Raw genomic sequence first — 20873 nt, forward strand, 5'->3', positions numbered from 1 at the left:
TTTGACGAACCACAAACAACATGGTTCGTTTTTTTCCAGTTCATGCCCATCTCTAGTTACAACTAGATTAGATAAATGCAATGTTTTCCACCTGGGATTGCCCTTAAAAAGTGTTCAGAAAGTTAGTGGCAATCTTGGAGCAAAAAGGAAGGCTAAAAACCTTGCAAGTAACTAAATAAATATTTTAAGGCCCTCTGCTCCCTCTTATACCTTCATGGGCCCACCATTTCCAGCAATCTAAAATCCACCAGGACTTGCAGGAAGTTGTGGCCAGAAAAATGGCCAAGGAACGTACCACTGGTTGCATTGTGAGCCCTTTTCACAGCCCACCTCTACCCAATTTGAGGGTGCTCCCTTTGGGTGTGGTCCCAAAGAACACCTTGGGCGAGTACCGTATAAAAACCATATGCCATATTTCCGTGGCTCTTTTGTAAATGAGGCAATTCCCACTGAATATTGCTTGGTTAGGTATGCATCCTTTGATCAGGCCATCCATTCCATCAGGTCTAGTGGCATCGGGGGCCCTTATGGCCATCCTAAATGCACACTCAGGGAGCTATAATCCTTGATCAGGCACCTAAAATTAATCTGCAGGGTAGTTTCTCTGGGGTGGCGTTCTCCACTTACTTTTCCACTTACCTCTCCCCCCTCCCCCGCCGCCAATCATCACATATGGGGGATGAGGGTGGACCTCAAAGTCTGGCTCTCATTCCTGGCTGGATACAATGGGGTTTCACTTTGTCAGAACATGTTTGAATTGGGTCCTGATTTGCAGGTACAATCTGAAGTCACTGGGAGAAAGGGCTTTGGAGTCTATCTGCAGTGTCAGTGGAGTGCCCAGATGTAGCCTGATCATTGGTGCAGGCCCAAGATCCAGGGTGACCTCACCTTCCCTGAGTTCTTCCCAATCCTAACGGGGGTGGTCATCTGGCAAGAACAGCTCAAGGATAAGCATGTCCAATTTGGGTGCGACAACCAAGCAGTGCTTCAGATTCTGAACAGGCAGTCCTCTTGCTCTGAGTAAGACCATGCACAAATTTGTTTTGGCCTCCTTGTTGACTAACATCTCATTTTCAGCTCATTATGTAGTAGGCACTGATAACAGCATTGTAGATCTCTTGTCTCACTTCCAGAGAGGTTCTTTGCTCTCACCCTGAAGGCTCACTAGAATCTGAACTCATTCCCAGAGGATCTGTGGGAGCTTGGGAGCACACAATAATGCAAGGAGTACTGGATTTGGTTGCACCCTCTACCCTACAAGCTTACCAGGTTGCTTTGGCAAGCTTCTTAGCCTTTTCTTCCTGTGCTGGGGGTTGGGGAGACCCTAAGAGACTGGGGCTTTGCCCTCAAAATCATGTGGGTGCTATCTCTTTTTTCAGCAAGGCCCAAGAGTTTTCTGATTCTTGCAATGTTTTCATCACTCAGTGGGCTATAAAGGGCTGGAGTAGGTGCGCCCTGCCCTCCACAGACTCCCGCAGGCCCATCATTGAGCAACTCCCACACACCTGCTGATTGGCTTCCAAGGTCCTGATTTTTGAGGCTGCCTTCAAGTTTGCTTTCATTGGGGATTTCAGGATTGAGGAGTGGGTGGTCAACTCTCGCCATGACACCACTGAGTGAGCCCTTGAACTGTGAGATATGTCTGTTCAGAGTTCCTGGGTTCACTTCATCCTGAGGAGGTCCAAGACCGACCAGAGAGGGCAGGAAGCAAGCTTTTGTTCAGGGTTGGCCAGCTTTCCTCCATGCCCAGTCTGCACAATATTGGCCCATCTCGAGGCCCACCCAGCCAACCTAGGCCCCCTCTTGGTTCATGCCAACATCCCCCCCCCCCATGCATTTCCAGTTTATCTGCATGCTCAGGTCCTTGCTCATGGCACAGTGCCATTTCCCCTGGGAAAGTTGATGTGGCCAGAAGGAAGGTGGCCAAGACTATGGGCCGCTTTTTTGAGATAGCGGGAGGCCATATTATTCGTCAGCTGGACATTAGGTTGGAGGTGTTGTTCTGTCCTGATAGGGTACACCTGTGCAGGTGGGGACGGGACATTTGGCTGCAGGATATATGGGATGGGCTACGGGATTGGTTGCAACTTTAGGAGTACTGGCGAGATAGTGGTGGCTGGCCACTCACCCCTTGTGGCAGCATTGTATTGGGCATGGATCCTTTTGGGGGAAACATGGCCTGTATGTACTCTTTCCCCGTATCTGGGAATTCCCTTAAGGGATCTTGGGGGCGATGCATGGCAGGGGCAAGACCAGCTCAGGGGCTGTTTGTATGTGCTCTATCCCAGGGGGCAGAGGAACCATGCAGAGGCTTATGCCCATGTAGAACCCACTTACAGTCATTCCAGTTTCCTCTTCAGCAGGTAGGCTGAGGGGGTGATTGGCTGGCAGGCAGGTCAGGAGCCCCATGTGGCCCCAGTGCTCCATAAGCTGTAATCAATAAAGTTGTTGTGGCCTTTTTTACTCCATCTGGTGCCTCGGTGTCTTCTGTCACATTGCCCTCGCCCTTCACCCTTCAATCTGGCCTCACAAAGCAAAGCGAGAACTGAAGTTATATACTACACACTGAGGTAAAATCCTGGTCATTGCAATGCAGCCTGGACTTCAGCTGTTGGTGTTAGTAGTTTAAGAAATATAGAGGAAAGGTTAAAACCATTAACAAGGAAAAGGTATGGTATAAATATTTTAACAAGTAATTGAAGTAAAAATAATGAAAAAAATAGGATTTCCCAAACCAGAGAGCTCTGTAGCCTATTTTTTGGAACCTCTTCTACTTCTGTATAATCAGTAATCCCATTAAGTTTATAAAGTAGCAAAATCTCACACTTGTGGTGAAGTATGTGTCAGTACTCGCACAAAGTACAAATAAGGGCTCCTGTACTCTGAACTCCTGAGTTAAACCAGGCAAGTGGGAGCTTTACACAATCCGTTGTGTTGCTGGCTCTTTCTGTCCACAAGGCAAATGCCTCATGGTATAAAAACCTCTCTATACGTACAAATAAACTTAGTTTTAATGCTGAATTGGAGGCTCATACATCTTACCACAGGGGATGTGATATCTGCAGGAAAAGAGAATGTGCAAAGTGTGCCTTCAGTGCATTATTTTATTATTGATATATTTATACCCCACTTTTCCCCCTAAAAGGAACCCAAAGCAACTTGTGTTTTTCTCTTCTCCTGTGTTTTATCCTTACTACAACAAGTCTGTGAGATAAGGCTGGGAGTGAGTCACTAGGCCAAGAACATCCAGCAATAGGGAGACGAGCTCTTCCATTTCAGTGGAACACCTCCTGCTTCTCTTTTTTATTGTCTGGGGCCCACTGAGGGCTGGCAAGAACAATTTTTTTAATGGTCCCATGCCAGCAAAACATCTGTTCTGGCAAATACCTGGAAGTGATGTCACATCGCTGGTGTGACAAGAAGGCAATGATCTAGGAATTGGGCAGAACCCTATAGTTTTGCCCAAATTCTAGGTCATCGTATCAATATCACACTGGTGACATGACATCACTTCCAGTATTTGCCAAAAGCAATGTGCACCTAGGGTTGGTTCAGAAATCATAAGGAGTGAATCATTCAGAAATCACAAGGAGTTTAGAAGGCAGGAAGCTGGAGAAGAAAGGGATAACAGGAAGTGATGTGGAAATATGACACCAGAATGGAGCACTCTCAGGAGGCAATGATATGGAAAACATTATCTCAGTTCTTTAATGCTCCCTGTGGACAAAACACTCAACCAGAGAAGCATTTCAACAGCCTCACAAACAGCAGAGCACAGGAACATACCTAACAGATAGCAGCCTCCAACAGATCAGCCATCATAGTTAGATTTACTGCAGGCCAAATCTCCTTAATTAATTTTAATTTAAAACGTTTATATGCTACCTCTTCAGTGGCTTCAGATGTCTCACAAATTTAGTTTTAACACTGGATTAAAGACCTGAAAAATTGACCAGGAGTCAAATCTAATGATTGTTGCTGTTGGATATTTGGAAAAAAAGAGAATGTGGACAGGAAAATTTACTTTCACTGAATCAGAGACAAAGCAAGAAATAACCAGATCCAAGATTACTAGGTCCCCTACCATAATTCCAGCAGATAGGAGGGTATCGGGCAGGGGAAGCGCCAGTTCTTCCTCTTTGCCCACACTCCGTGGGCCTTGAAATGATGTCACTTCTAGTTCAAACTGGAAGCAACTATGTCTTCTTTAGGAATCAGCCCCCTCTGAGACACCATCACTTCCAGTTTGAATTGGAAGTGACATCATTTCAAGCCTTGTGGAGCACATGTACTCCATTTCGCCACATGCTCCACTTGTCTCCTCACACCTCCTCCACATTGGCCAGGTGAATGATGACAGGGTAGCAGTTGGGGGTGATGAATCCCTGCTGCCAGCTGGGGGCTGGTATCCTTAACCAGGTCACCTCCTTTCTTTCTTTTTTCGCAATATTTTCCAGAAAGACTTCTGTGTAGTGAATATGTTCATGATTACTTCTGAATATATTACTTCCCAACTGTGGTTTGGGAAATTTCTAGAGATTTGGAATATGAAACCCTAAAGTCCTGTTCTCTGAAGTTACCATTTCCTCCAGGGGAACTAATCTCTGGAGATAACTTATAATTCCAGGAGAACTCCAGGCTTTACCTTCAGGTTGGTAACCTTATCTGAATCCAGTGTGAAGTTCACATAGACAGATTGCTGACACTCTTATATAAAAAAATAGCTTTCAGACAACAGTTTAAAAGTTTTTGAAAGATAGTTTCAGCAGCAAATGGCACTATTAACGTAGGAGTCTGATTAAGCAGTTATGCTGTCAACCATATCCAATCTAATTAATTATAGAGGGAGGTAATTTACCTCCTATTCATACTTTTTGCTGTGCCTCAATAGGAACAAATCCTACCAACTCTAATATTGTCTTTTCCCATTTAATGTTTAGTTTTTAATGAACTCAGACCCAACACTAGTCCCTGAAAAACTCTTTCAAATGTGAAGAGACTTGGCCCATCTCTGAAGGAAAGAACTCCTTTTCATTACTGAATCTTGTTTTGACTAATTATTAAAGCCTGTGGTAGTTCTAAGAGTCCTTATTCTTTAAAAAGAAGAATTGCATTGTGCTTCCTATGAGAAATTTTGTTTGTGTTCATAGTCTTTTTTTCAAATTACATTTAGTAGCTCTTTACCAGGCCTCTATTTAGCCCTGTCCCTACTGAATTCATAGCAAGTTGTACTTGGAGTTGGTCTCGTAAACTCTTTTGCAACATGTTATGCAAAAGCATCTGTGAACTCTTGGGGACTTTTGTCCTAGCAGTTAAGAGTTGTCATTGCTTGCCAAAAAGGATTGTTTGCAGCTACCTGAATCCAATTAGAATGTTCCCTTCTGCAGTTAGCTTAATTGGAAAGCTAGCAGCAGGCCAAATCCTTCTTTTCAAAATTGGGGTTTGTTGTGAAAAAGTAATATATCGGGGATGAGAAGGGAAAGACTTTCAATGTTACCCTTTGAACATTTGCTGCACTTGGTTTTTGGTTACTGTCTAATAGTGTTGTCTCATTTTCAATGGCTTGCTTAGTGTTTTTACCACTCAACAACTGCCTTGCAAAATGCACCACTGTTTGCTCTCAGCAGCTTCTGTGTGTAGCATCCTAAATAGGGCTAAGCTAAAAAATATTTACGCTTTCAAATCCAGTTTTGCTTACAGAAAAAGTGCCTTCCCCCAGAAAGTTTTGAGAACTCCAAATTGTTCACATTTCATCTAAAATTTACTGAACAGTATGTCATTCACTTGGGGATTCTTGACTAGCAGCAGAACATAAATCTGATTGGCTGTATTGGCCTACATTATTTTATTTATTTTTCAGCTAAATAAACATTATTGTTACATGGTCTCTAATCATCGTTCCCCCCCCCCCTTGATCATTGTTTGTTCATGTGTGATATGGGTGCTCTTTGCTTTGGGATTTTTTTCCTGTCCCTTTCATAATGTATCTGTGCATTGTTACCACTAGTCTTGTCCAAAGAGCACAGGGTTATACAACCTACTCTACTTAGTCGAGTACATTATTTGATCTACCACCTTTGCTTCAGTTCATACAGACAGTCCCCGTAAAGTATTCCATAGAAAAAGGTTCTTACTAATCAGTTAGCATATTGATAGTTTATTCGCAAGTAGTTTCACCCATTGCACCCAATCAAATGCTAGCAGCTTGGTCATTCCCTATGGAATTCATTTTTCTTACTTGAAAAGTAATATGTTAGGTTCTGAGAAGATAAAAGAGAGACTCTTGGACAACTGCCTAAGATCATTCCTATGCAATCATCTAATTCAAGCAGTGATCATCTACAAAGAAAAAATCCACCTTCCCTGAAATGATTAGAGAACTAGTTCTGTTGAAAAGTATTACATTTGAAATGTCAGGTGATTCATTACTCTGTATAGCCTGCTTTTCTTCACATTGGGGGACTCAAAGCAGTTAGCAAAATACATCAAAAATACAACTGAAACAAACAGTGTTTCAACATACTGGTTTGAACTTGATTTCGAGTAGTTATCAGGCAACAAACCACAGGCTAAAAGCCAAACAGCCGTGCCACTTGGGACATCATATTATTGGTTGGCCATCAGTGGTGTAAGTCATTAATTGATATTGTAGTCATCCAGTGACAAAGATGTGTGAACTCATTCTTTTAGAACTGGGGGAACCCATGATACAGAAAATTTTAGAGGAAAAACTGGAATCTTATGTACTAATAGCAAAGTGTCCTGAACTGTGGATACTTAAATCAGGAGACTGCAGCCTTGGACAGACTAGACAGATCTTCCTACACACCTGAAGAATGCCCCAGGTTTGCTTTAAAAAAATGCATTGGGTGGAGTGGGGGTTAAATAAATCCAAAATGATAAAAGAAGCCAGATGTTCTCAGTGGCTGTCGCTAGGCAACCATAACAGTTTAGCCAATATTTTAGACTTGTTTTCACCAGGTAAAAGGCAGGGGAAAGGGTTGGGCCTTTTCAAGAGCATTATTGGCTTTTGAGGAGAACCCAACAGGTCCAGGCCAAGAAACAACCACTGGATGACTTGATACCGCATGAATTGCATGACTCACCCAGGCCTGGCCACTTGCCACTATGCAATAGCACCCCCCCCAAGCCAGTATAATAGTGGTTAGAGCTTGGGTGACCTTGGGACAATCACACACTCTCAGCCTAACCTAACTCTCAGGTTTGGTATGAGGATAACATGGTGGTGAATGATGTAAGCTACTTTGGGTACCTGTTGTGGAGAAAGATAGTATATAAATGAAGTAAATGACTAAATATAGATGAAGATGAGGGGCAGATAAAAGGTAAGTTGTTTAGGATGAAGGGAAAGGTGAGTGTACGGAGACTGCCAGGAGGAGGGAAAGAAGAAATCATGTGGGGAAGGGGATACAGGCGTTAAGTGAAGTCCTTGTAGGTTCCCCACCATGCAACTGTGCCCAGCTCAGATGACACCATGCAACTGAAAAGAGAGAAGCAGTAAAGGGGAGAGAGGCTATGGGAGGCAGAGAAGGGAAAGAGAACATGGTGGAGGAGAGAAAAATGAGATACCCCTGGCAAGACCTTGTGGGTCCCCCACTTGTCAATATATTGAATTCTCAACTTAAATCCAGAGATGCGTGCCCTGAACAGATAAGACAGATTTTGCTACAAACCTGAGAGTAAGCTAGGTTTGCAGAATAATCTGGAATCAAAACAACAACATCATGGAGGGATAGGACTCTCAGCACGAGGCTGGCAAGTGTATACAACAACTTCTGATTGGAGAAACTACACCGGTTGGACTTTTTGATTAAGATTGCATGTATATTTAATTATTTATTGGATATTTATTGAATTATTGAATTGTATATTTATTATGAATTATTTATCAGCACTTTAGTACTTTGTATTATGCCCCGAACGTTATAAAAATTACAAAAAATCTGTATAAAAATTCACAAAATTTAAATACAATTATTTCTGTAGACCTTTGAGGTTTCCCCTTCTATTATGTAGCATTTACTCGGAGGAGCCCCCTGTTGTTGAAGTGATGGAAATGCTGTATCATACAGACAAAATTCTATGGTTTAACCATACAATTTTGACCAAATGCTAGAGCTGATTCTGATTCTGATGTGCTGACTTCCCTTCAGTTTCCCTGGAAGTGACATCATTGCATCCCCACTGACACTGATGGCACAGTAGATCATACCATCATGTTGAGGCATTTAGAGGCAGAAGCAGGTGTCAGGGGATGTGCCTTGGACTAGTTTAAATCGTTTGTCATGGAACAGACTCATAGGGTTGCTATTGGAGACCAGTTACTTTTGATGTGGGTATTATCTTCTGGTGTTCCACAGGGTGCAACCTTATCCCCCATGTTACTCAACTTCTGTGTAAAGCCTTTAGAAGAAATCATTTATAGCTATGGAATTGGATGTCATCATCAATATGCAAATGACACCCAGCTCTATAGAGAGCCAGTTTGGTGTAGTTGTTAAGAGCTGCAGGACTCTAATCTGGAGAACCGGGTTTGATTCCCCACTCCTCCATTTGAAGCCAGCTGGGTGACCTTGGGTCAATCAGAGCATCTCAGAGCTCTTTCAGCCCCACCTACCTCATAGGGTGATTGTCACTAGGATAATAATAACACTCTTTGTAAATTGCTCTGAGTGGGCATTAAGTTGTCCTGAAGGGCAGTATATAAATTGAATGTTGTTGTTGTTATACTTCTCTATCCAAATCCCCTTGTGATGTACTACAGGTCTTGAGTCACTGCATGGCAGCTATGATCAAAAGGCTGAAAGCGAACAAATTGAATCTGAACCCAGACAAAGTGGAAGTGATGATAGTTGGGAAGCTGGAGATATTGAAGAACACTGTGCTCCCCACTTTTGGTGGGGTTCAGATGACACTTAGGTACTTGGTTAAGACCATAGGATTTGTATTGGATCCAGCACTCCTGCTAGAGAAGCAAGTTAATGCAGCAGCAAAAATGCCTTCTTCAAATTCAGTCTAGCTTGGAAGATGTAATGTAATAGAATTAGGATTACAGACATCTGAAACAAAGCTGAAACAAAGCATCAGTATTAACCCAATATGTTGAAAAATGCAGAGATTTCACAGTATGATACAGCAGCAAATAGTACATATTATGCACAGTAGTATAATCTGCCATCCCTTTCACTTTATTAAAACATCTTCCTGAACCCTTTGTAAAATGTCCTCCTGAAGAAGTCAGTTTTGCATAGTTTGTGGAATATCTGAAGTGGTACATCCCAGATATAAGTTTACCACCTCTGTGAGAACTAGTTCCAAGGCTACCCATCAGAAACATTATGCTAGTACATTTGCTTTACACTGGGGCAGACCAGGATAGCCACGTTCTATACACAGGCTCCATTATACCATGGTGATCATGGAAACACCAGATGAAAGGCTAGGCTAGAATCTGCCTCCCTGACCTTTTAGTCATGTTCACATGTGACGGTAAACACATATCCATCTTGCTGCTGCTGAAGAACTGGTGCTGTTTATTGCTGCTTAGGATGTTTGTATGCTGTGATAAGGGGATGGATATGAGGAAGGCATCTGAGATAGGGCCAGGGATACCAGTCCTCTGGGGACGGGGGAGGTATGGCGGTGGGGCCTGGTTTAAAGGGAGAAGGTCACGGAGATGTGGAAAGGCTCGGTGCCCTTCTAACCTACGCCCCATCCCGAGGCACGCCGGTGTTGGAGCTAGGAAAAATCCTCCTTCGACACTGATGTTGTGCAATGCCAGGTCCATAAATAATAAGACCAGTATGCTGCATGATACTTTTATGGCAGCTAATATGGACCTGGTATGCGTGACCGAGACTTGGGTGAGGGAAGGAGAAACAGTTGCTCTTGGTGAGCTGACCCCCCCGGGTTATGCGGTCCTTCATCAGTCACGAACTGAGGGTCGGGGAGGAGGGGTGGCAATCCTTGTCCGGGAGGGTTTCTCCTTCAAGCCGCTTCCCGCCCCGAAGATCTCTGGCATTGATTGTGTGGGCCTGGTGTGGAATGCCGAGGAGAGTTTGGCTGTCTGCTTGGTGTACCGACCGCCCAGCGCACCAGCAGACGCCTTACCGCGCCTGCTAGAGGTGGTTGCTGGGTGGGCCTTGGAGTACCCCAGGTTGATGGTGCTGGGGGATTTCAATGCCCATGTAGATGATGCCACCTCGATACAGGCCACGGACCTGGTGTCAGCCATGGCAACACTGGGACTCTCCCAATTTGTATCGGCACCCACACATGAAGCAGGCCACACGCTAGATCTGATCTTCGGGATGGGATTGGATGTGGTTCTGGATAAAGTAGAGTTGGTGCCATGGTCAGACCACGCGGTTGTGAAGGCCCGGCTGGGCGTGCCACCCCCCTCCTGCAAGGGCGGTGAGCAAATTTATGCTCGCCCACGGAGACTGATGGACCCAATTGGGTTCCAGAATGCTCTGCGGGAACCAATGCTCCACGGTGGTTCATTAGATGAGCTAGTGGACGGCTGGCAAGTCCGGCTCTCTGAGGCCATCGATGAAATCGCCCCCCGTCGTCCTCTTCGCTGCCGGAATCGCCGGGCTCCTTGGTATACGGAGGAGCTGCGGCAACAGAAACGGGAGCTAAGACGACTTGAACGCGTGTGGCGGCGATCTCGGGACGAGGAAGCAAGAACATCTTATAGGCTGTTTATGAAGTCCTATGAGATGGCGGTGAAAGCTGTGAAGAAAGAGTATTATGCAGCTTCCATCGCATCAGCTAGCTCTCGCCCAGCTAAATTATTTAATGTGGTCCGTTCATTGGTCTCCCAATCAGGTGGAGACCATCAAAAGTTGAATTTGGAGATAAGCTGTGAGGCTTTTGCGAGCTTTTTTACTGATAAGATCTTGCTTCTCCGCCGCGACTTACCAGCCACAGTTGATACAGTAAATGAACTAGAGGCCCCTTGGCCGTCTTCGGGACCCATATTAGATCATTTCAGCCCTCTTTTCGGGGAAGAGGTGGACAGGATTCTGCAGGTGGTACGGCCTACCACGTGCCCCTTGGACCCGTGCCCGTCATGGCTGGTGAAAGCCAGTGTTGACGGGCTTCGGAATTCCTTGGAGGCGATTATAAACCTGTCCTTGAGCTCTGGGGTTTTTCCCAAGGCGCTGAAGGAAGCTGTGGTACGGCCTCTTCTGAAGAAATCATCATTAGATCCTGCTGACCTGCTCAATTACCGACCAGTTTCCAACCTTCCGTTTTTGGGGAAGGTGATTGAGCGGGCGGCAGAGAAGCAACTGCAGAATTTCCTGAAGGAGACCTCAGCCCTAGACCCCTTCCAGTCTGGTTTCCGCCCGGGACATGGGGTCGAGACATTGTTGGTCGCCCTCACAGACGATCTCCACAGACATCTGGATCAGGGCGGATCAGCACTGCTGATTTTGCTGGATCTGTCAGCAGCGTTTGATACGGTCGATCATGAGCTTTTGACCCACCGCCTTGCCGATGTGGGGATTCAGGGGACAGCACTGCAGTGGCTGGTCTCCTTTCTCCACGATCGGGGACAGAGGGTGGCGCTCGGGGAGAGGGTGTCATCTCGTAGGCCACTGGTTTGTGGTGTGCCACAGGGAGCGATACTCTCTCCATTATTATTTAATATCTATATGCGCCCCCTCGCCCAGCTGGTGCGGAGTTTCGGGCTTGGGTGTCACCAATACGCGGATGACACCCAGCTTTATCTGTTGTTGGACGGGCAGCCTGGATCAGCCCCTGATGCCCTGGAGCGTGCTTTTGAGGCTGTGGCTGGTTGGTTGAGACAAAGTCGGCTGAAATTGAATCCCACGAAGACGGAGGTCCTGTATGTGGGTCGTGGGGAGATGGCTTTGGGACCCCAGCTTCCTACACTTGATGGGGCAGCACTTACACTGGCCCCGAGGGTTAGGAGCCTGGGGGTGATTCTGGATTCCTCCTTGAAGATGGAGGACCAGATCACTGCAGTTGCCAGGTCTTCCTTTTATTATCTTCGGCAGGCCAGGCAGCTTGCCCCTTATTTGTCTCCCCGTGACATGACTACAGTGGTCCAAGCAATGGTCACCTCTAGGTTGGATTACTGTAACGCGCTCTACGCTGGGCTTCCCATGGGCCTGATCCGGCGGTTACAGCTGGTACAGAATGCAGCAGCGCGGGTCATTGCTGGAGCACCGGTGTGGGAGCATATTACACCGGTGCTACGCCAGCTGCATTGGCTGCCAGTGGAGTACCGAATCAGGTTCAAGGTTTTGGTGTTAACCTACAAAGCCCTACGCGGACTGGGACCGACGTATCTGAGGGACCGTCTCTCACCATATGAGCCCCGGAGGACTCTCCGCTCTGGCGGAAAACATCTTTTAAGTGTCCCTGGCCCTAGGGAGGCCCGCCTGGCGTCGACCAGGGCCAGGGCCTTTTCAGTCCTGGCCCCGACCTGGTGGAATGCTCTGTCTTGCGAGACAAGGGCCCGGCAAGATTTGCTTGCATTTCGCCGGGCCTGTAAGACAGAGCTATTCCGCCAGGCATATGGCTAACGCCGGGCAGTGCCCGCCACCCCCCGTGAAGGGGGGGTTAAACCATCACCCCTATGCAAACACAGAGGCATGTATGAACCACTGGGCAGCATGAATTGTTATATTTAATGTTTTTAAATGTTTTTAAATGTATTATTTAATGTTTTTAAATGTTTTTAAACATGTTTGTATTTGTTATCCGCCCTGAGCCTGCGAAAGCAGGGAGGGCGGAATATAAATATAATAATAAATTAAATTAAATTGCATGTTCGTTTCTACATTTGTTTGAAAGAAAGAGCCAGCACATGTTCGCTTTACAAATGAAACTGGGATAAGTACCTGGATACATTTGTGGTTTTAATCACACCTTCAGCTGTATGAACGTTGTATATAGCATGAGAATGACTCAATGCATATATTAAAAAAATCAAGTGCACACTGTACACAAATTGTGTATGGGTTCACTATAACTTGTGGGCAGGGCTTTGTTTTGCTGTAGGCAGGGAGCAAGTCATGGCTGTATTCTGGGTGGTTTTCTGTGCAGTTTTTCTGATCAGCTCTCAAAACGCTGATTCTGTGAACCAAACCCATATTTGGCAGGAGTTCAGGCTCTCATGACCCAAGTTTCCACCAAATACTTAAAAAGCCACGAGAGCATATGCAAATAGAGAGAAGGTATTTAAGCACACACACCCAGACACAATTTATCCCATGCATTTTTCTGCTCCAGCTGTCTTTCTGCCATCACGTGCTTTCTGTCACTGGGGACAAATGTCTAGGGAGTACCAAGAGTGCAGGGAGGAAACAGAAGCACATTCAAGTTCCCTTTTCCTGCCTACTACTTCTCCCCTACCACTTCAGTCCAGTGTTCTGGTTCTCCATGATCTGTCAGAGAGATACTTCTCCCCTTGCAAAAAAAGGTCCACATATTGCTCTATCAGAACAAGATCCTGGAGTTTCCTAATGAGAAGGAGCCAGCCTGCTGAGTAACAAAGGAGCCTCTCGTGCCCTGTTTTAGGGCCACCTAGCCTGCTTCCTGAGGCTCTGACATCTGGAGCCTCTGTCATCATTGCACGGAGCTCTCCCAAAAGGCTTTTCATTTCCTGACAGGCAAGTGTAGGAAAAAGCAGAGCATAGTGCTTCTCTGATCTCTTTTTGGATAGTCAGAACTACTTCCTCAAGTGGAAAGCCTTGGAGAGCAGCACTGGTGGCCAAGGTTAAGTTGGCATAAGAGGCCACAGTTCTTATCTGGCCAAGGTTCTTCCAAAGAGGAAATAAGAGATCACACACAGAGAATGCTTGATAAGCAGAAAACGACATGCTGTAAAACCATAAACAGGGTAGGGGTGCCACTGTGCCAGGCCTGTGTTCACACTCCCTGGGAGCATTTTGAGGGTGGAGCATGTAAGGAAAAAGTGTTGCTGATATTTTGACATCATCTTTTGGTGAAGATCCAAAATTGACATCATTGCCCCCCTCCATGCTCTAGTAAGCCCCCACACACACACACTATGGTACCACACACTATGGTACCACAGACACACACTATGGTACCACAGAGATTCAGTCAGTTCCTAGAGTGTCATGGTGGGAATGTTGAAACATCATCAATGTTCTCCCCCCCTTATTTTCTTCCCACTGGTCACTGAAGTGAGGGTGAGCAACAGAGGGCAAGGGTGGGAGTTCTCCCACTGTCAGTGGGCACCTGGCAACACAAGGATGGGATAATGGGGGAGCAAAGTAAATGAAGATGGAGTGCATGACCTGAGGTCCAGCTGATATCAACCATGTTTAAACTAGGCATTACAGAGAGATTGAATGGAACTGAGCATGGTGGCGGTGTGCAGCCCCTTTTTTAAAACATGAAATTCCATTTTTAGTTGTTGTGGGTTTTCCGGGCTGTATTGCCGTGGTCTTGGCATTGTAGTTCCTGACATTTTGCCAGCAGCTGTGACACTGAGAGATCTCTGTCTTTTGGTGCTACACCTCTGAAGTGCCAGCCACAGCTGCTGGCGAAACATCAGGAACTACAATGCCAAGACCATGGCAATACAGCCCGGAAAACCCACAACAACCATCGTTCTCCGGCCGTGAAAGCCTTCGACAATACATCCATTTTTAGTATTTGCAAACTTTAGAAAGATCCCACTTGCCTGTATAATCTTACACAATACACTTTGCTACATTTTACGATGTTTATGAAAGGGGGAATATAAATCAAATGAATTTACGTAAAATAGCTTTTAGTTCAATTCCTTTTTGTTTGTGGTATTTCTCCTGCAGAGCTGAAAACAGCATGATTGAGTGTTTTGGAACAGAGAAGGACATGGTCTCAGGAAAAGGCATTCAGGGACATTCAGATGAGGTTTATAAATGAGCACTAAATCTTCTCCTGTCCTTCCCATGAATACTCCGGTGTGTGTGTTCATTTAGATGAATTAATATACAATCAGTGCACATTTAATTCCCATAGATCATAGGCTTCAGCAATTTAAGTCTGTAAGCATCACTTATCCACCCTTTACACATTTGTAATGCATAGTCAATGTGTTTTCAAGGCCATTTGTGGGAATACTCATACTGTAGGATACGTGTTTTTAGCGGAGGAAAAATATACCTGTTTTGCTACTTTATCACAATTTCAGTCTCCAGCAAACACCCTGGCTAGAACAGAGGAAGACCCCCCCCCAGCAGATGTACTCCATGACACTGACTGAAAGTCCACTGAACCTTTCAGGAGCTGTTCCATTGGGTTAAGTATGGCTGGGCTACTTCAGCCACAGATCTAGTTGGTTTGTCCTACATCACCACACAGTAAACTTTGAAGGAGCTGTTGACTTGGATTTGTTGCAGACCATTTGCTTGTAAGATGCCATTTTTTTCCTCACAGGTTTAGTGAGCTATATTATAGTCCTGATCATCTTGAACATGGTGGATGAAAAATATATTATGAGGAATTGTGTGAGATGAGTTGGTTTGATATAAAATATTATTGTTGTATCAGCTGAGTAAATCGATTTCCGTTGAAAAACAACAGAAATGGCAGTGGAGAGGCACGGTAACAAAGAGAGCAGAACAAGTGGGAGAGCCTGTAGTATCTTACCATTTAATTCAGTGCGTATTTGAACAGCTTGGAGTGGTCCGAAGAGAGTTTGCCTCGACCTGCTTAGACCCGAGCTGGTCACACAGTTGTCCAGTGGAGAGTTGCCCAGCGGGGAAGACAAGACCACTGGAGGTTTCGGAACTGGCGAGAACGGGTGTGGAAGGGAAGAGGAGGAGAGCCTCTATGCCTGAACATTTCCAAGCCTACAGTAAGATCCGTGGGAGCAACGTGAAACCGGAGTACCTGGTGAGCTCTGTGGGAGCTGGTTGTGGAGGAAGCTTGGAGGGCGACCCACAGGGAGCATACTTGAGGACTGGACTGGGTTGCTTGTTAAGCTGCTGGAGTTCTCCAAGAAGTGGCGAGGACCTCTGGAGGGAGCCGAGGTATGTTGGACGATCTCCGGAGGGGCCTGAAGAACGCCGGAGGTCCCTGAGCATGAAGCATGTTGATGGCTTGGGGTGTATGTTGAGCTGAATCAGTGAAGCAAGTTCATGAAGGACATTAATGAGTCTGGATTACTGAAATGAATTTGAAACGAATTTTTAAGGTTATAGGGAACCACTAGCTGCTGTTTTTTTACAGTATAAATTAAGTTGTTTGCAACCTGAATTAAACAAGGGAGAAATCAATTTATATGCAAATCAGGGGACAAGATTTAGTTATAACTTTAGGAGATGTGTATTGTCACCATAATTAAATAATTGCTGACTATACCAATGAGTCAGTTAGTTGTAGCTCTAATAAATTAGAGAATCTAGAAAGAGCTTCTCCTGAAGTAAATGGGGGGGGGAGTCCTGCTGCAAATTGGAAACTATAAATTAGGTGGTAATTGTCAGAATTGGGAGTTTGAAATGGGGTAGGTGGGGGGCAGAATTAGGCTACTGAGTAGGAAATGAGCTAAACTGGAGTATGGAAATTGGATTAGACCCTGGTTTTCATTGGTGGTTACTATATTAGGTGGAAATCATTAGATTGCCCCATAAGAAATTTATTGGATTAGAATTGGTGCTACCTTCTGCTGCTACTAGAATTGGTGCTACTCTCTGCTGCTAAGGGGACATTGCGATGTGATGATGATGGATGTGGGGAGGGCAACCAGGACAGGGCCAGGGATCCCAGTCCTCTGGGGATGGGGGAGATATGGCAGTGGGACTTGGTCAAAGTGGAGAAGGCCACAGAGATATGGAGAGGCTCGGTGCCTTTCTAACCTACGTCCCATCCCAAGACACGCAGGTGTTGGAGCTAGGAAAAAAACCCTCAGACGCTGATGTTGTGCAATGCCAGGTCCATAAATAATAAGACCAGAACTCTGCATGATATTTTTGCAGTAGCCAATATGGACCTGGTATGTGTGACCGAGACCTGGGTGAGGGAGGGCGAAACAGTCACCTTTGGTGAGCTGACCCCCCCGGGATACTCGGTCTTTCATCAGTCGCAAACGAGGTGTCAGGGGGAGGGGAGGCAATCCTTATCCGAGAGGGTTTCTCCTTCAGACTGCTTCCCATCCCGGAGATCTCTGGCATTGATTGTGTGGGACTGATATGGAATGCCGAGGGAAGCTTGGCTGTCTGTCTGGTGTACCAACCGCCCAGTGCACCAGCAGACACCCTGCCGCACCTGTTGGAGGTGGTGGCGGGGTGGGCCTTGGAGTTCCGCAGGCTAATAGTGCTGGGGGACTTCAATGTCCATGCTGATGATACCACCTCTGTACAGGCTGCGGACCTGGTGTCGGCTATGGCAACACTGGGACTTTCTCAGTTTGTATCAGCACCCACACATAAAGCAGGCCACATGCTAGATTTGATCTTTGGGATGGGATTGGATGTGGTTCTGGATAGAATAGTGCCATGGTCAGACCACGTGGTTCTGGAGGCTCGGTTGGGTATGTCACCCCCCCCCCCCAAGGGAGGTGAGCAAATGTATACTCGTCCACGGAGACTTATGTATCCAATTGGCTTCCAGAATGCTCTGCGGGAACCGATGCTCCACTGTGATTCATTGGATGAGCTGGTGGAGGACTGGCAGACCCGGCTCTACGAGGCCATTGATGAAATCACTCCCCGATTCGCTTTGTCCCTGAAATTGCCGAGCCCCATGGTATATGGAGGAGCTACAGTGACAGAAACGGGAACTAAGACAACTTGAGCGTGTGTGGTGGTGATCTCACAATGAGGAAGCAAGAACATCTTTTAGGTTGCATATGAAATCCTATGAGATGGCAGTGAAAGCTGTGAAGAAGGAATATTACGCAGCTTCCATTGTATCAGCTAGCTCATGCCTGGCTAAATTGTTTAATGTGGTATGTTCATTGGTCTCCCACTCATGTGGAGACTTTCAAAATTTGAATTTGGTGATAAGCTGTGAGGCTTTTGCGAGCTTTTTTGCCAATAAAATCTTGACTCTCCACTGTGACTTACTGACCACAGTTGATACAGTATGTGAACTAGAGGCCCCTTGGCTGTCTTCGGGGTGGATATTTGATCATTTCAGCCCTCTTTCCGGGGAAGAGGTGGACAGGATTCTGTGGGTGGTGAGGCCTACCACATGCCTCCTGGACCCATGGCCGTCGTGGCAGGTAAAAGCCAATGTTGACGGATTACGAGATTCCTTGGAGGCTGTGGTGTGGTTCCTTTTAAAGAAACCGTCATTAGATCCTGCCAACCCGCTCAGTTACTGCCCAGTCTTGAACCTTGCATTTCTGGGTAAGTTGATTGAGCGAGTGGCGGAGAAACAACTGCAGAGATTCCTGAAGGCAACCTCGGCCCTAGATCCCTTCCAGTCTGGTTTTCACCCAGGACATGGGGTGGAGACATTGCTGGTCGCCCTCACAGACCATCTTTGCAGGCATCTGGATCGAGGCAGATCGGCACTGCTGATTTTATTAGCTCTTTCAGCAGTGTTTGATATGGTCAGTTACGATCTTCTGACCCACTGCCTTGCCAATATGGGAATTCAGGGGACGGCGCTACAGTGGCTACTCACTTTACTTCATGATTGGGGACAGAGGGTGGCGCTGGGGGAGAAGTTATCATCCCATAGGCCACTAATATGTGGTGTGCCACATGGGGTGATACTCTCCCCATTATTGTTTAATATCTATATGCCCCCCCCTCACCCAGTTGGTACGAAGCTTCAGGCTTGGGTGTCACCAATAGGCGGACGACACCCAGCTGTATCTGCTGATGGATGACCGGCCTGGATCAGCCTTGGATGTCCTGGAGCGTGATTTTGAAGCCGGGCTGGATGGTTGAGGCAAAGTCGGCTGAAATTAAACCCTGTGAAGATGGAGATCCTGTACTTGAGTCATGGAAATGTGGATTTAGGACCCTGGCTTCCGACACTCGATGGGACAGTACTTACACTAGCTCTGAGAGTTAGGAGCCTGGGGGTGTTCCTGGATTCCTCCTTGACAATGGAGGACCAGGTCACTGCGGTTGCCAGGTCTTCTTCTTTCTATCTTCGACAGACCAGGCAGCTTGCCCCTTATCTTTCGTCCTGTGACTTGACTACAGTGGTCCAGGTATTGCGTTAGCTGCACTGGTTGCTGCTGGAGTACCGAATCAGGTACAAGGTTCTGGTATTAACCTATAAACCCCTATGCAGACTGGGACCGGTGTATCTGCAGGACCACCTCTCCCTATGTGAACCCCCAGAGGACTCTCCGTTCCAGTAACAAACATCAACCAGGGCTGGGGCCTTTTTGGTCCTGGCCCCAGAACACTCTGTCCAATGAGACCAGGTCCTGGCGGGATTTGTTATATTTCCGCCAGGCCTGTAAGTCGGAGCTGTTCCGCCAGGCATATAGCTGATGCGAGGCGGTGCCTAAAAATATACAGAAGAGGCCTCCAAAAGGAGGAAGCGCTACTAATAAAATCTGATAATTATGAGAAACCTCAGATTTCAATAGGAATAGTCAGTGGGATGCCACAGAAAATTAAGCATTTCTGTTAAGAGAACATATGTATGAGGTACAATATAATATTCTTTCAAATCTGCAACATGTTATCAACTCCACCAGTAACATTGTTACTCCATAGCATGCAAAGGAACACTTTGACAATATAAATCCAGAATATGCATTTAGAACAAAATGTGAAGCTTGAAAAATAACAACCACATTCCCCAGTAGACTCTTCCAGATGATAAAAGACATGATTCAAGCTAACAGTGCAAATTCAAAATATGTATTCAAAATGATCTCTTCCAATTCATAAGATACGTCGTTCTTTAGTATTACGCAATTAAATGCCTCAATGTAAAGTTCTGAAAAATCTTTAAAACAATTCAAATGTCCATTAGGTGTCATTCAGCGGTTCCCTTTCATAAACTCTTATTCATGAGCATCCAGAAATCAATGCAGTAAATGCAAGAGACTTGTAAGAAGCAGCAAGGCAATCCATGATCTTTCATTAGCTTCCTTGTAAAACAACTTTCATGAAACAGCCTTGCTGGTGTTTGTTAGGCTTATTTATCTGGGGTTTCCCTCCCAATTTTTAAAATGTTTTAGGAACATTCCCTGTGGAATAGTACAGTGTTCAAATTCTGGAAGAGTCAGAAAAATGAATTAAACATGTAAAAGTCTTTTCAAAATGGTATGGGCACAAGCAAAGCAACCCACATTTTGTGCAGTACCTCAAACAGCAGTAATTGTTTGGGGAAGAAAAGTTGAGGAAGAGAAGGAAACTCATTTTCCCAGCAATGGGATGCAGTTTGAACTCTGAAAAAAATGCAGTTTCCCCAACATACATAGTTGTTGGAGAAAGCAATGTTAGAGTTCCATGCAACAACTGAGGACTTGTCTATACGTGGGGCTGGATGCAGACTAAATTGGCAAATCCCACTGATTTCCCCTTCCTACTGCAGACCTTTCTCATGTAATTCCTTAAGGTCCCTTAGCCCTCAGAAGCAGCATTTTCTGGAAATTAGTGGACTTCAATGGTAGAGGGGAGGCAGGACATTTCTGCTGATGGAAATGTTATTCTGGATCCAACGCATTATTTTATCTGTATTCTTTATCTGCATCATTGTCAGTTTCCATCCTTGGAGCGCAATGTCTAATTCTAGTTAACGTACTTCCTATCTCATGAAGAGTTTCTTCACTTGTACTTCATTTCTAGAGGGTAGGGAGCAGGTCTGGAGCGGTAAAAGCTCACCACCAAGGGCAGCTGTACCATAAAGCCAGGTCAGGAATCCTCCTCTGATGGCATATTTTG

Source organism: Eublepharis macularius, chromosome 1 (genome assembly GCF_028583425.1).
Source record: "Eublepharis macularius isolate TG4126 chromosome 1, MPM_Emac_v1.0, whole genome shotgun sequence".
In the NCBI taxonomy this organism is placed as follows: Eukaryota; Metazoa; Chordata; class Lepidosauria; order Squamata; family Eublepharidae; genus Eublepharis; species Eublepharis macularius.